This window comes from Beta vulgaris, chromosome 7 (genome assembly GCF_026745355.1).
Source record: "Beta vulgaris subsp. vulgaris cultivar EL10 chromosome 7, EL10.2, whole genome shotgun sequence".
NCBI classification, from domain to species: domain Eukaryota; kingdom Viridiplantae; phylum Streptophyta; class Magnoliopsida; order Caryophyllales; family Amaranthaceae; genus Beta; species Beta vulgaris.
In genome coordinates, this window is record NC_079208.1 from 9606105 (window position 1) to 9620700 (window position 14596).

Consider the following 14596-nt stretch of genomic DNA (forward strand, 5'->3'; position numbering starts at 1 on the left):
TGCTAATCGCCAGAATTTCACGACTTAATTATTTCCTTTTTTAGTTTATGTAAGCGATATTAGATTTAATTCAACATACTTTAAAGCAGTTTTTCATGATTAGAGAGAGAGAGTATTACTTTTTAGAGAGATCTTTTAGAGGAAATTCCATTATTGAACCTTGAATTCTACAAGTTTGATCCATTCAAGTAAAGACTAGGTTTTTCTAATTTCCTCTCTTCCTTTATTATTACTATGTCTTTTCATTTATTTCTCAATTTCTTTGTTATTTCAATTATGAGTGAGTAGTTCTATAATCTAGGGTTAAGTTGAACCCTAGCAATGATTAGTGCGTGAATTCCTCCCATAATTCCAATTAGATGTGATTAATTATCTTTTTTGTTTGATTAGGTTGTTCTTACCTTCATTATCATACTAGGGATAGGTGATTTTGAATTGATTCGTTATGTCTTGTTTTCAATGGGAATTGAATCTAGATGGATTTGTTGATTCAATCAAGAGTATGAATATCTCTATGGGAATAAGTAAATAGGATTATTAGGAATTTATTTGTGATGTCATGTTTAATGTCTCTTTCTTGCATGATTTCATGGGAATATGTTTGATTATTGCTTGTTTAGAGTAGTCATAGGTACTCTAGAGAGGTCTTTGGTATTTATAGAGTGCGTTGCTCCTTTTGGATCATTGATTATGTTTATTGGGATGAGAATTATTCATGTATTATTCGTGCTAGTGGGATACTTAATTCTATGTGGCTTTATTGATTGATTTTACTTTGTGTGCTCTTAGTAGTTGTCATAATTTAGCGTTATTATTAGTTCAACACCTTTTTTTACCATTTTTTGTCACTTTGTTTAGTTAAATTGAGTCGAGATTTCTAGTGTTTGATACCGTTTGTCTCTGTGGATTTGACCTTGACTTGCTTTGCTATATAATTAGGAGGTTAGTTAGGAAATTATTTTTGTTAGGTGCGCGACATGCCTATCATTTATTGGTATGGATCATGATTGAATCATGTAGTTCTCTTTTATTATTATTTCACTACTTTGAGGACCGATACAACAAGAATCCGCGCTTTTAGCGTATGAATTTACCGTCCGGACCCATAAGACGCAAATTAGCGTCCATCTTTGGGCGGACGCTAATTAGCGTCCGTTTTTGGAGCGGACGCTAATTAGTGTCCGTTGTACAAGTTTACCGTCTATCATGACGGACGGTATTTAATGGTCATAAAGCAAAACACGACCCACCTTATTTCCAACCCTATCTCTACCTATCCTTATTCTCTCACCTCACATCACAACCGTCCTCTTTGTTCGTCTTCTTTCTGCTCTTCTTTTCTTCTTCCTTTCTATTTTTTTCTCTCTCACCGTCGACGGTATTCACCACACTTTGTCTGATTTGAAGGTGATTTTTTGGGTTTTTTATGTGGTTCGATCGATTTTCGAGCCAATCAACGTCACAGGTTTTCGTTTTAGGGTTAGTTATTTTTTTGGATTTTTATGGGTTTTTTTTGTTAATTTCTCAATTCTCCTTCAAAACCCCATATTTATCCTCTCTTTTTTTCGATTTTTATTTTCGAATCCTTTTTTTGTATGTTTTTTTCGTTTTCTCGATTTTTATTTATCTTCTCTCTTTTTCGATTTTTGTTTCAGATCTGGTTTTTTCTTGATTTTTTCGTCGGGTTTTTATGCTATGATTTTGTGTTGATTTTTAATCTGGTGGACTATCTGGTGTTTTGATATGTTGCCTTTTTCTTATCTAAAGGTAAGTTATACAAGAAGGTAAGATCTGCGATTATTGACTCTTGACAGTGATTAGTTTTTTGAAGGAAAATGACTTGTGATGTACTTCTGATAAGTTATTGATTAATTAAGTTGAGCGTGATTTAGGAATTGAAATGAAAGCTAATACATATTTTGTTTTCAGGCTGCCAGTTTTGGAGGAACAAACATTGATCCAACAGCCTGGGAAGACAAAAAGAATGCTGGCGAATCTCGTTTTCCTGCTCAGGTACATTAAGAATCTCTGCCTCCTGTCTGCAAGTTTGTTGTTTCTTTGCTCAATTTCACACATATAACAAGATCTTGCAACACTTGTGATGCATTTGCTTCACCTAAGTTTTACTGATCATGAACTTAGGAGTTTTTTGTTGGTTGCGCTGCACAGAGATGATTGATTTCACTCTACAGTACAAGGTAACACCCCTACAGTGAGTGGGACAGGTAGCGATTTCACTCTCCATGTGTGTTGTGAGAGGGCAAGATGCCCACTCACTGGTGGGATTTTATTCTTCGTCATTGCCTGATGCTTATCTAGGAGACTAGGACCAACAACTGGCCTATAAACCAACACAAGTTCCTCCTATGCACTCTATCTTCACTCATGCTCACCTTAGGCACTTCCTTGGATGTCTCATCCTAATAACTAGGGACACTTAATTTTAAAGTATCTTAGCATACGAGCTCTGTAAAGCTTAGGTGCCCGATAAATCCTCTGAAGCAATCGTGGGTGTTACACTTCTACAATTTAATTTGTTGCATACAATTACCACGTGCCATACTTGAAGGGATTTAGGCTTATCAAAATTACAGAAGGGCTGAGAGATACCTAATTGTGCAATACCTAATTGTTTCGTTCCTCATAGATTAAAGGAACAACCACTAATTCTAGTTTCACTTAACTGATTATTGCTCTCTCCTTGTGATAATGCCATCACAACTTATACTAATATTCGTTAAACCTTTGGGGCTGTTGTTAAGTTCTTTGTATTCTAATGCAGTATACAATAGCAATGTTGGGCTATGGTCCTGAAGATAAAAGTGATGTTATGGAGTTGACATACAACTACGGAGTTACTGAATATGACAAAGGAAATGCTTATGCTCAGGTATGAGTAGTCCGTTTTCCATTTACAAATTGTATGCTTCGTAATGTGTATAATATGTAGTACTGGTACATGTTTAAATGATGTTTTTCTAATATGTATCTTCCACCCTTTGTTTGGCTTTCTTGCCTTAATGAATTTTTTGGGAGGAGTGCACATTAAGTGCAATGCTAAGAAAGTGACACACGGTATATTATGCGAACTATATGCTTTCTAAACCTCAAATACGAGGACTTGCAGATGCTATCTGGTGAAATATTCCTTAAAAATTTTAGCGACTAACATGACTTGAACTATAATAATTCACAAGAACGAAACTACCAAAAACAGTAAAACTAGTTGAAGGATGAGAGAGAGACTCGTGCCTTGCATATTGTGCAATTACCTTGGCTTTGGAGGGGGGGGGGTTATGAGTTGTATGTTTCGTGTGAGTTAGGTTTACTCACCTCAACTCTGATCTAAACCTTAAAAGTTAGCATCATGTGATATTTTGAGTTTGACATGAAATCCTGTCTATAGAACCCAATATTCCTATTTCATGGGGATCCGGTTGATTTTTATGTAGGTCATAGGGATTTTGAAATATAAGTGTCATGGATGTTGTTGAAGCCCGGGAAAAATTCCACTTATCTGCTGAATCTGTTGTACGATTAAGTTGTTGCGAAGGTTTTCCCGTCAAAGAATGGGCTTCTGGTATCTGCCTTCCGAAAAGAATAAACCTCGGTATCTGAATCCTTCTTCTTTATCCTAGTTTTTTGCCTCTAGTGTAAACTATATATTGTAGCCTTGAGCCCCGGATTACATCAGCCATGTTTAGGCTAGGTGATCTGTATAATTTTTTCATGGGTCTTTTTTCTGCATATATATTGTATGTGCTGTACTTTTGACCACAATTAGAAAAAAAATGTATAAAGCTATGCTAGTATCTAGTTGTATGTATATGTTTCTCTAAGGTTATAGGTTTGGAAAATTAGCATTATTAGATGTTCAGCACTTTGTGACATCTTTTTCTAGCTGTATATACTGTTGAGAAGGTAAAAAGAGAAAGAGATGAGGTAGTTTAAATCTAAATTTAAGATTGAAGTGCTGAACATCTAAAATTTTAATTTAGGCTTAGTTTGGTTGGACGTTTTCCTTTCGTTTGGTTCCTCAGGTCTTTTTATGATTTCATAATTGATACGACTTGTTATAGTGATAGATTGGGGAATATGAAATGGGGTATATGAAGATATGAGATAGTTTTTCAAAAATGAGTTGTTGTGATGATTGCTATATGCTGCTTTTGTTTTAGTTGTGTATAGCCATTTTGTTTAAGCATTATTATTAATATTCACGAATTGGGTCATCAATTTTTATACTACCTCTACCTAGTGGCCAGGTTTACTACTCACGCCATTAAAAAGTAATATGAATGGTCAGGTGAATTTTTAACATAAATCAAAACTATTCTAGAAGACCATGTTTTATCTTGTTTTTTGATGCATATATCATAACTGTGAAATGATGTTATTGCGTTAAGATATGATTCAAATGTTTTTTTTTTCTTGGGTTGATTGGGGTTTTAATTTAGTGGATTTATTGTTTGGTAAAAAAAAGGGGTGGAATGATCTTTTTTTTATTTTTGTGTAGAATTAGTTTTTAATTGATGTTTGTTTTGTACGAGTATGAGTTTGTTGTGCAATAAGAATGGATTGTAAAAGGGGATTAAGGGAAGAATTAATGTGTAGGTAATTGCCTGTCGGGAACAGGTTGAAGAGGCATTAAATTTAGTAGACAATTTCAGAAGCATGCAGCTTCAGGATGACTGATTGGCTTAGACTTCCCTTTTTTTTGTTTTTTTTTTTGTTTTGAGTGGGTGAGTCGGGTCGTGTGGTATGGGGGCTGGGTCGTGGTTGTGTTAGAGTTTGGTGTGGCTGGGTGGTGGTTAGGCTGGCTCGGGTGGGGGTTGGGGAAAATAGTTCTAGATTATTTATTTAGTTATTCATTTAATTCTTGTTAATAATTGTTTTTTTTGTTTAATTTCATTAATTTCTTTGTTTTTGTTGATTTGCAGGGTTATGAGATTTGCGTTTGAGTTCCAGATTTGAAGTTGGTTTTGATCCAGATACCAGATTTAAAGTCCATTTTGTTCCAAATTTTTGTTGTGGAGTTTAAAGTGTACATGTAATTATATGAGATTTGTATTAGATTTTGTTCTAAGTATACTAGAATTTAGTTCTAGAATTATTTTTTCACTTGTATCTACATTTATTATCAATAATAATTGAATTGATTAATTTGTTTGCCGTAATAAAAGAAGTATGGTATTTGCATCATTTTATGTCTTATCTCATTTAATATCAATTAATCAAAAGAAAAAAAGCTTCTGTTATTTCCCTAGGAACACTACAAGAGGGGGGGGTGAATTGTAGGTGTAGAAATAAACGTAACTTTTTGGGGAAATTAAAACTTAAACGAATAAACAAGCTAGAGGAACACAAGGGATTTTTACGAGGAAAAACTTCTTGGGCCCAACAAGAAGAAACAACCTCGACCACTAGGGATTTTAAACTCAACTCTTTCACTAATTAGGCCAAACAACTTTGTTACAACCTAATTCTAACTCGAGCCACACCTTGAGTTCCTAAACTCAAGTTCCTGAGCCACTGTTCCCTTAACAGCAGTTCCTCTCAACTTCACTCGAAGTTTTCTCACTCATACAAGCTTCACTCAAAGCCTTTCTCTTACAGAACTTCACTCAAAGTTCCCTTACCCCAAAAACCAAAATACAATTGATCGAAATAAGCTTAGTGGAATTAGAGTAAGAAAGCAAAGAACAAATGGCTATTATAGAGAATGAAGGCACTGACACTTAATTAGTTAAACTCACTTAATTACTTAGTCAGACACACTTTGGAACTCATTTAGACTTCAATATTTATAGTGATAATCACAAAGAACGTGGGAGTAAAACTTGATTACATGTTAAGTCCATTAACCCATGATGTTCCTTCCCCTAAGGAACACGTTTCTCATCATGTCCCATGATCCCATGATCTCAATATGAACGTGGATATATTTTAGCCACTACTCCTAAGTAATAGGAGTTCCTTGAGTTATATCCGAAAATCAGTTTTATAAAAACAGTTTTTATCTTTAAAACTGAATTTTTAATCTTTAAGAAAATAATATCTTTTAAACAAATTCTTTATAAAACCGGATAATTATTTTCTTTATTTTTCCGAAAAAACAAAATCTTTTCTTAAACGATTTTCTTTTAAAACTGATTTTATCATTTGAAATAGATAAAACTAATTTCCTATAATTTAGGCATGACTTATTCAATTCAAATTGTACCGTTATACTTTTGCACGCCTAAGTCTAGTTCCTTTATAATAAGTTCCTTTAACAGATTCGTTTAGTGCCACTTAGTTTGTTCCTTAGAAAGGAACAAACTCTCATTCTCAAATAAACTGCCACTGTTCCTTACCATCTTACTTTGTTCCTTTACATGGAACTAGAAAATAAAACGCCTAGCTTATTCTTCTTGATGCAATGCTTCTCCAGTATCAACTTATAGAAACTTCTTTACTTAGCCTTTGAAATCCTCTCTTGACTTCTTCCTTGACTTCGTATTCTCCTAGTTCCTTTCATTGATACCTTAAACATCATACACTTAAATAACTCATTAGTTCACTACTTAGTTTGCATCTTTGTTTCTTTGTCATCATCAAAACTAGGGTTCAACAGCTTCCAAGAGTAGCGTTTGTCCCGTAAAAAAAAAGAGTAGTGTTTGTGAAAACGGTCGCTAATTAGCGACTGCCAAGGACACGGTTGCTGATTAGTGACCGCCTGGGCAGTCGCTAATTAGCGTCTGCGACTGACGGTCGCTAATTAGCGACTGCCTGGGCGGTCGCTAATCAGCGTCTGTGCTAGGCGGTCGATAATCAGCGTCTTTTGAGGAATTGGTCGCTAATGTCGAAATATCGGGCGCTAAATATTTAGCATCCGCTTTGCGGACGCTATTTGGAGAATTAGCGACCAAGGGTTTTGCATCAGCCGTTTAGCGTCCGTTGGCGGACGCTAATATATTTAGCGTCCGATTCCCGTTGTGCGAGGGCCTTATTTTAATAAGTTGATATATTATACATTGAAAGTAAGTTGGTTGTTGGATTGGATTAAAGAAGGAATTAATCTTGGGTTGTAAGTTGTGTGATCACTTATTTATCCTAAGATAAAAGTAAAGTTGTGAATGTTTAATTATGTATTATCTGTGTTGCTTGTGTGACATAACAAGTAATAAATGGTAAATCATGTAAAGTGAAGCTTGGATAGTAATAAACTTTAGACTGGTGCACGTCTGAAGTTGGACAATCAGGAGTTGGGGTACATGGTGAGCGTGTCATGACTTTTTCTGGGTTCGAATTGATAATCGTTCCTATTTATCGTAGGTCATGGGAATACAAAGTCACGCCCGTATCTCATCTTCTAAAGGGAAGGTTGGTTTTAGTTAGACAAGTTGGCCCAGTGACTATTCCATTTAAAGTAATAAAAATGTTGTTAAAGTTTAGTTCAGTAAAAGTTATCTGCAAGTTAGTATGTTGTTATTTATCCCTACGTACTATTCTTTAGTATCATGTTCGGAATGCTTATTTATTTGTTATGTAGTACTCAGCTTTGCTAATTACGTGCTTTGTTTGTATGTGTTGATCATGGCTTTGTCTTATTGATCCCGTGATGGTCAGTTCTTGGTGAGCACTATAGTACATTGTCATTTACAGGTGTGAAGATCGATGATGCACCATAGGGGTTCGAGAATGGAAAGCTTGTGTAGCTTGTTGATTTATTATTAACTTTAGTTGATACATTTATATTTAAGTTTGCTTTGAAGTTAGCGTTAACACTATTGGTTGGTTTTAAATAAAGGTTACTTTGTTATTTATTGAATTTCCATTCTAAAGTTAGTTATATGTTTTCCGCTGCAAAATTCTGAATAAGACGATACGTTATCACACAAGCAATAATGCTTTGATGATGCTCTAGATTTATATTAAGTATTTTTGGAAAAGAGATAAATATCGGGGTGTTACAGATTAAGCGTCGGTTAGGAGGATAGGTATTGAAGACACTTGAGACCTAAGGGAACTTTGAGGTTAAAGATAGAACCGGAAGGGTAGGGAAAACTCGAGCCAGTGGTAACAAACTTGTGAGATTCCCACAAGCAACTTGAGTAACTAAAAGTGACTCGGTTTGCATACTATGAACCCCTAGAAACTGGGGAGCAACGTCCAAATATAGAGTTTTGAGAGAAATGACAACCATTATCATCGGTAACTTAAAAGGAGAATTAACTTTTGTTATTCTCAAACACAAACTAACAATCCAGACCCATGTATACTCCAAACCCCTCCGACTTAATTCTTTTGTCCTTGACCTATTACCTAGAGAGAAAAATGTAAAACTAATAACAACAACCAACCAAAGACCTCCTAAAATTCGAACAACAAAGGAACTAAGGCCACCACTTAGGAATACCTTTATAATCCTCAACATTAAATCTAACTTACCACCGTCATCCACTAAATTCCACAACCTGGAATCAACATGCAAACCAACAACCTTAACTAGAAGAATCCAACATAAGATAAGAGAAGGCACGTCAAATCTACCCAACAACAAAACAAAACAAACATAGTAAGACAAGGTTCCTAATACAGGGATGACAATCAACACAACCTCTAAACCAAACAATGGCAGAGGTAGATTTTGAGGAATTCGACACACCTTAATACCAAAAACAGAAATCCTAACCTAATATTTACTTTTACCATCAAGATCGCGGTAAATCTGAAACCACAAGATGGCGGCGATAAGGTTAGCTTCGGTAAAAGAGGTCAAAATCGCTCTTTAAATAGACCCAACAAACTCGAATTTAGCACTCCCTAACCCAAACAAGAAACCCTTACCCAAGACTTTACCTTTATCGGCAAGATTATCGACGGTGGCGTTTAGAGAAGTTTTGGAGATAGGCTGCCCAAATTTGTGGACTTGAATCTGAATAAGTTCTCCCTAAAAGGCTCAAAAAACTGAAGGAAACCAGAAGAAGACACCAACGGGAAGAGGCGAGAGGTGATTGTCGTACGCGACGAAGCTTCCATTCTTCTTCCCAACCAATGGAGGCAGACGAAACAAGACTCAGGCGAAACAAACGGAATGCTTGTTGTGTTAGAGCAGGTCGCCGGCAACCAGGGAGCAGTGCTCCCAGCCGGTCACCAGCGACCTGCTCTAGGCAGCGAAACTATTTTAGGGTTATGAGAAGAGAGCGTTTTTAGAGAGATAAGTACTTAGTTTGTATATGGCTATAGTCTAAAGTTATATCTTGACATATTACATTATTCTTCCTTTGTATAAAACTGCTTCAGATGCTCTTTTGTGGTACAAATCTTCCTCTAATACCAGCTAGCACTTGCTCTTGGATGATAAGACCACCATTCAAAAACATACCTTTAACAATCAATATCTTCAATTTCTTACTAATAAAAAGTTACAAAAAGTTGATATTATGAAAGTACATATTAAGGCAATATTAAACAAGATTCCACATAATTTTTTTGTATCTATAAATAAGAATATTTGGTCAATAATGAATTTTGAGTTTTAGCATAAAAAATGAAAAAAAAACACTATATTATGGAATGAAAGAAGTACCTAAGAGCATCACCCTTCATGATCTTAAAAAAAATCATCCTACTCCTACTCTTACTCCACCTCTAACTTTCTCTCTCTAAAAAATATCACTCGATAATTTTTTTCACAACTATTCTCTTAACTATAAACAACATAAAAGATCATCTCCCAATTACTTTTCCTCTCTCTTACTTTTTGGCCCCACCCAACTACTTGTTCTCTCTATCATCCAACCACCATTATATAGTATTTTTATTGTTTACTTTTTAATAATATGAAATATGTATTAATAATTGATAAAAAAATATTTCATCCATTTCAGAATAAGTGAAACATAGAGAAAGTGGGGAGTTACCAATGAATGTAGAGAGAGAAAAAGAGTTGGGACTACAATAAAGTAGAGTGATGAAACAAAAAAGTTATGGTCTGCTCTTGCTTTTTAGTGGCTTATTTGTAGTAAGAGTGAATTTTTTTTTTTTACCATTTAGAGTTTGGTTGCACTTATTGTAACTATTTCAAATAAGGAAAGTCTTTTACTTACTGAGAAACGGAAGTAGTATTAATAATTAAACTATATTTCATTTCAATAATTCAATCATCGACATAATTAACTTTTTTTAATTAACTAATATACATAATTAGCATTTTTAATAATTAATTGAATAAGAAATTAACTACCACTATTTTACATGCATTACATTATTAACGATCTATTAATTAATTTAAGAGACACAATTAGCATTTTTAATATACTATTAATTAGTAGACATATAGATGTTGATTAATATACATCAAATGATCTTAATTAGCGTTACAACCAAATTAATGACTGAATTATGAACAGAAAACATAAAATGCTACGATGCTGCAACGAATAATAACTTATTTAAGAACGAAATACACAAAAGGCTCTTAATTAGTGTTACGACCAAACTTCTGTCATATATTGGCAACCAAATCACGTTTCAAGGATTGATACACATGTTGATCTTCAATTATGATTTTGTTATCTAGGCATTTGGTTTTTTGAGCGATTTTAGTTTTGATTTCTTATATAATTAGCTTAATTAGAATATATAATTATAAGAATTTATAAACATAGAGCAATAGAAGAAGAGTAATGAAATGAAATACAATAAATTGAAGAAATTTTGTGAAGATGGAGAAATTAAAATTAAGTGTGTCCAAAATATAGCAAAACGAGTCTCTATTTATAGAGCTCAGGAAAAAGAGTCGTTGGTATTTTTTATATGAATTTTTGATAAATAATTGTTGCAAAATTTACAACGCTTATATTTTAATAACCAATCATGGCGTGATAAATTGGTCTAACGCGTGACAAATATCACGCTGTAACTAGCGCGGACACACGTGTCAGTGAGTGTTTTTTTTTTACTTTTTCACCAACCAAAACGATACATTTGGTTGGAGCTTCTCTCACAAATCGAACTAAAATAAACGCGTCGTTTTGACGGGGAAAAACAAAAAAAATTTACTTTCGCCAGATTAGGTAGTGTTTCTCACTCCCACGCAGGATCGTAGTTTCAATCGTCCCAACTCCCAACATGCACTTTTTTTTATAGACGGTTCTAATGATTATATCATCTTTTTGAAAAAAAAAAGTATTGAATCTAAAAGTTTATTTGGGAGACCTTACACGTGGAAACCAACCACCTAAGTTTATCATTATACAAACTACAATGTACCTAGTGCTGTCAGTTTGGTTGAAAACCGATGGTTAAACTGCAAACTGTTGATCAACTGAACTGAATAAACTGAACTGAATTGACCCATAACTGAAAAGTTAAAAACCGATAAGTCAATCAGCTTAAAGTAAACTGCAATTAACTAAACTGAAACTGAACTGAAACTCAACCGAAAACATACCAAACTGAAAAATAACTGAACGAAAAACCGATTTAAAGTGAACTGAACTGAACTGAAAATGAACTGAATTTAACTGAAAATTGTTTCAAACTGTTTTTAACTAAACTGAATCAAACTGAATAAAACTGTTTTTAACTGAACTAAATCTAACTGTTTTTTAACTGAACTGCATAAGATTGAATAAAACTGTTTTAAACTAAACCGAATCAAACTGAATAAAACAAATTTAAACTATATAGAATACAATTGTCTCAAAGACTCAAACTGAACTGTTTCAAAAATGTAACACCTAATTTCATAATTTTTAATTTACCTAAATTATTGACGTGCAATGACACGACACCTTAATAACTAGACAAAGATAAAAACAATGTGATTTCAATTTTCAATTACTATTTCCATTAAAAATAAATCACTACATTCAAATAACAATCTTAACAATGTCTTTTAACATACTATTTCCCACTTTTTCTGTCTTTTTTTTTTCTGGCCTAGCAAACTTTCACCTGTGTGGCTTTTTGTTGGTTCAGTGGTTTGCGTTTATTTGTAAACGATTGAAAAAACCCACCTGTAAAAAAAAATTCAGCAGAAGCCATGACCCCTTTTGTAGTTTTGTTTATCACTTCTATGGCTGTTATAGTCTTATCTATTGAGTTATGGACATAATTAATAAAATCAAACTAATGTCCCAAACTTTGAACTATTTAAGTCCCTGCAAATTACTCTATCACTATACTAATACTACTCAAAATCAAGATAAAATAACTAAAACAAAACCAAAAATGTTCCAGCAATTGCTCTGTTTTTTATTTTCTTTCCTTTATTAGCTATACACTTATACAAGTTGTATGCATTAACTCATTTCAATTCAACAACCTAGCAAGAAATTCGAAAATTATAATCAAATTGAAGCTTATGTTTTTATATCACCCGACACCTAAAATCTAAATTCTCAAATATCACATTATTAGAAATATAAATTCAAAATTACAAATTAAATAAAGATTGAGGCTGGAAACTTTACAAACAAACGAAATCAAAGAAAGAGATCGATGAAGGAATATTTTATAACTTCCACCATATAGTCTCTAGATGTATTACAATGATGAACAAATACACGATAACAATAAATTATAGAAGATGTAAAATTTATAATAGAAATTCAGAGTTCTCCAGAAAACAAGATCTAAAACATAAAAGATAAAAAATTACCAAAAAACCTTATAAATTCTAAATCTACATAAACCTGATAAGACCTAGAATTATCTTATAATCCAGATGTAAAACTAAGGCATGTATATTGTATTCAAAAACCTCGATTCTTGAGATTTTCACGACAAAAACATCAACTTGGGTCTGATTTCTTCGCTTTGGATCCGATTTGGTTTTTCGCTTAAGTTTGCGATTTCGCCATAAAAAACAAAGATTCAAAGGCTGAGATGGACAGAGAAAACAAAGGCAAGTTTAGAGAGGAGAGATATAACACCAGGTTAATGCAGAGAGAAGGAGATAGAATGTAGGTGTGGGGAGATGAGAAAAAAAATTGAAGGTGAGAGAGAACCGAGACTTGGTGGCTGAGAGAGGAAGGAACTAGGGTTTGATATTTTATATGGAGATGGGCTGAGAGACAATCTAACGGTTCAATTTGGTTTATGGTTTGTATCTAACGGTTAATATTTATGATCTGTGTGCTTTGTATTGTTTTTTTATGTGCCATTGATTTTAATGATCTAACAGTTTAGATTTTTCCCTTAGTTGGTATTGGATTTTGCCTTAAGAAAACAAATAATCATACTAAATTGAATTATTATCCCAAACAACTAAACCCTATATATACTCCAAAACTTAAACCCCAAATCTCTTACCAATGTCCCCATTTTTAAATAATAATTTTAATTATTTTTAGTAGTAATTAATATTTTCATTTAATCGATATATGCTCCTGTCAATTATCTCATAGCCTCATTTCATAAATTAATTAGGAAATAGCAAAAATTCATATCATAAAACAAATAAACCAATCATATAAATATATACTTGAGAAATTATCTTGAATATTTATAATATAATGAACACAAATGCTAACCAATTAAATAGTTATACTAGCTCTATTGCTCTAAGGTCATTACTTTTGAAACTATACTTGGATTACTTATACAACTATTACTTGCTTAATTAATGTTTTGATTATAGTCATTTACGTGAATTATAGTATAACACTATAATAATATTGATGTGCTATGGGATACGTATACTTTTACTTATCAAGCTATACTTCTTATAGTGTTACGTGTACAACTATCACCCAATTATGTAATAATTAAATTATATCTATTTATCCCCTCAAAAATAAAATTATATCTATTTAAGTGAACTTATTGTGTAACGATATAACTTATATGAAATTCATTGAGTTGATAGTAACTGCTTCTTATAATTTATGTTTATTATTGTTATTGTTTTCATTGTCATCATAGCTATTTATCGCATACACGAGTTGACTAAAAGTAACTGACTAAGTGTACGTCATCATAGCTATTGTTACTAAAACTATTATTATTTGTATTATTACTATTTTTTATCATAGCTTTATGTTATTTATTATTATTATTATTATTATTATTATTATTATTATTATTGCTATTATTATTATTATTATTATTATTAGGAAAAAACTTATTATTATTATTATTATTATCATCTTAAGCATCAATTATATATTTTTTAAATGTTGAATTTCTTAGTTTTTATAATTTGATGTTGATTTTAAGAAACTATGCCTGTGTTGATGTACAACTGTACATATATCATAATGAATAGGAAAATTAGTTTATACTCACATGTGTAGAAAGTTAAGAGAATATAACTTAACGACGATTAATTGGAATGGAGTATTGTTATCCTTAACAAACTTATCGACTTACAATGACATATATTAATCTAATTCAATAACATATTTATAGGTTCAAATTGATTTAACTTAAATACTATTAACTTGAATGCAAGATTGATACTCTCTATGATTCTATCAACTTGTTATAATTAAGTCACTGATTGATGGTACATTCATGTATCTCATTCCATGACAACTTGCATCAATTGAATTAGATGGTTTAGTTATGAGATGAATTTAACTTACAGACTATTAAACTTAAA

At 32.7% G+C, this 14596-nt stretch overlaps 1 long non-coding RNA gene across 1 annotated transcript; it reads left to right on the forward strand.

Annotated features, from left to right (window-relative positions):
* Positions 1-952: 952 nt before the first annotated feature.
* On the forward strand, positions 953-5163 carry LOC130589423 (uncharacterized). The gene is made up of 2 exons (XR_008967080.1): positions 953-2013; positions 4941-5163. It is a non-coding gene; the product is annotated as an uncharacterized LOC130589423 (long non-coding RNA).
* Positions 5164-14596: the final 9433 nt, after the last annotated feature.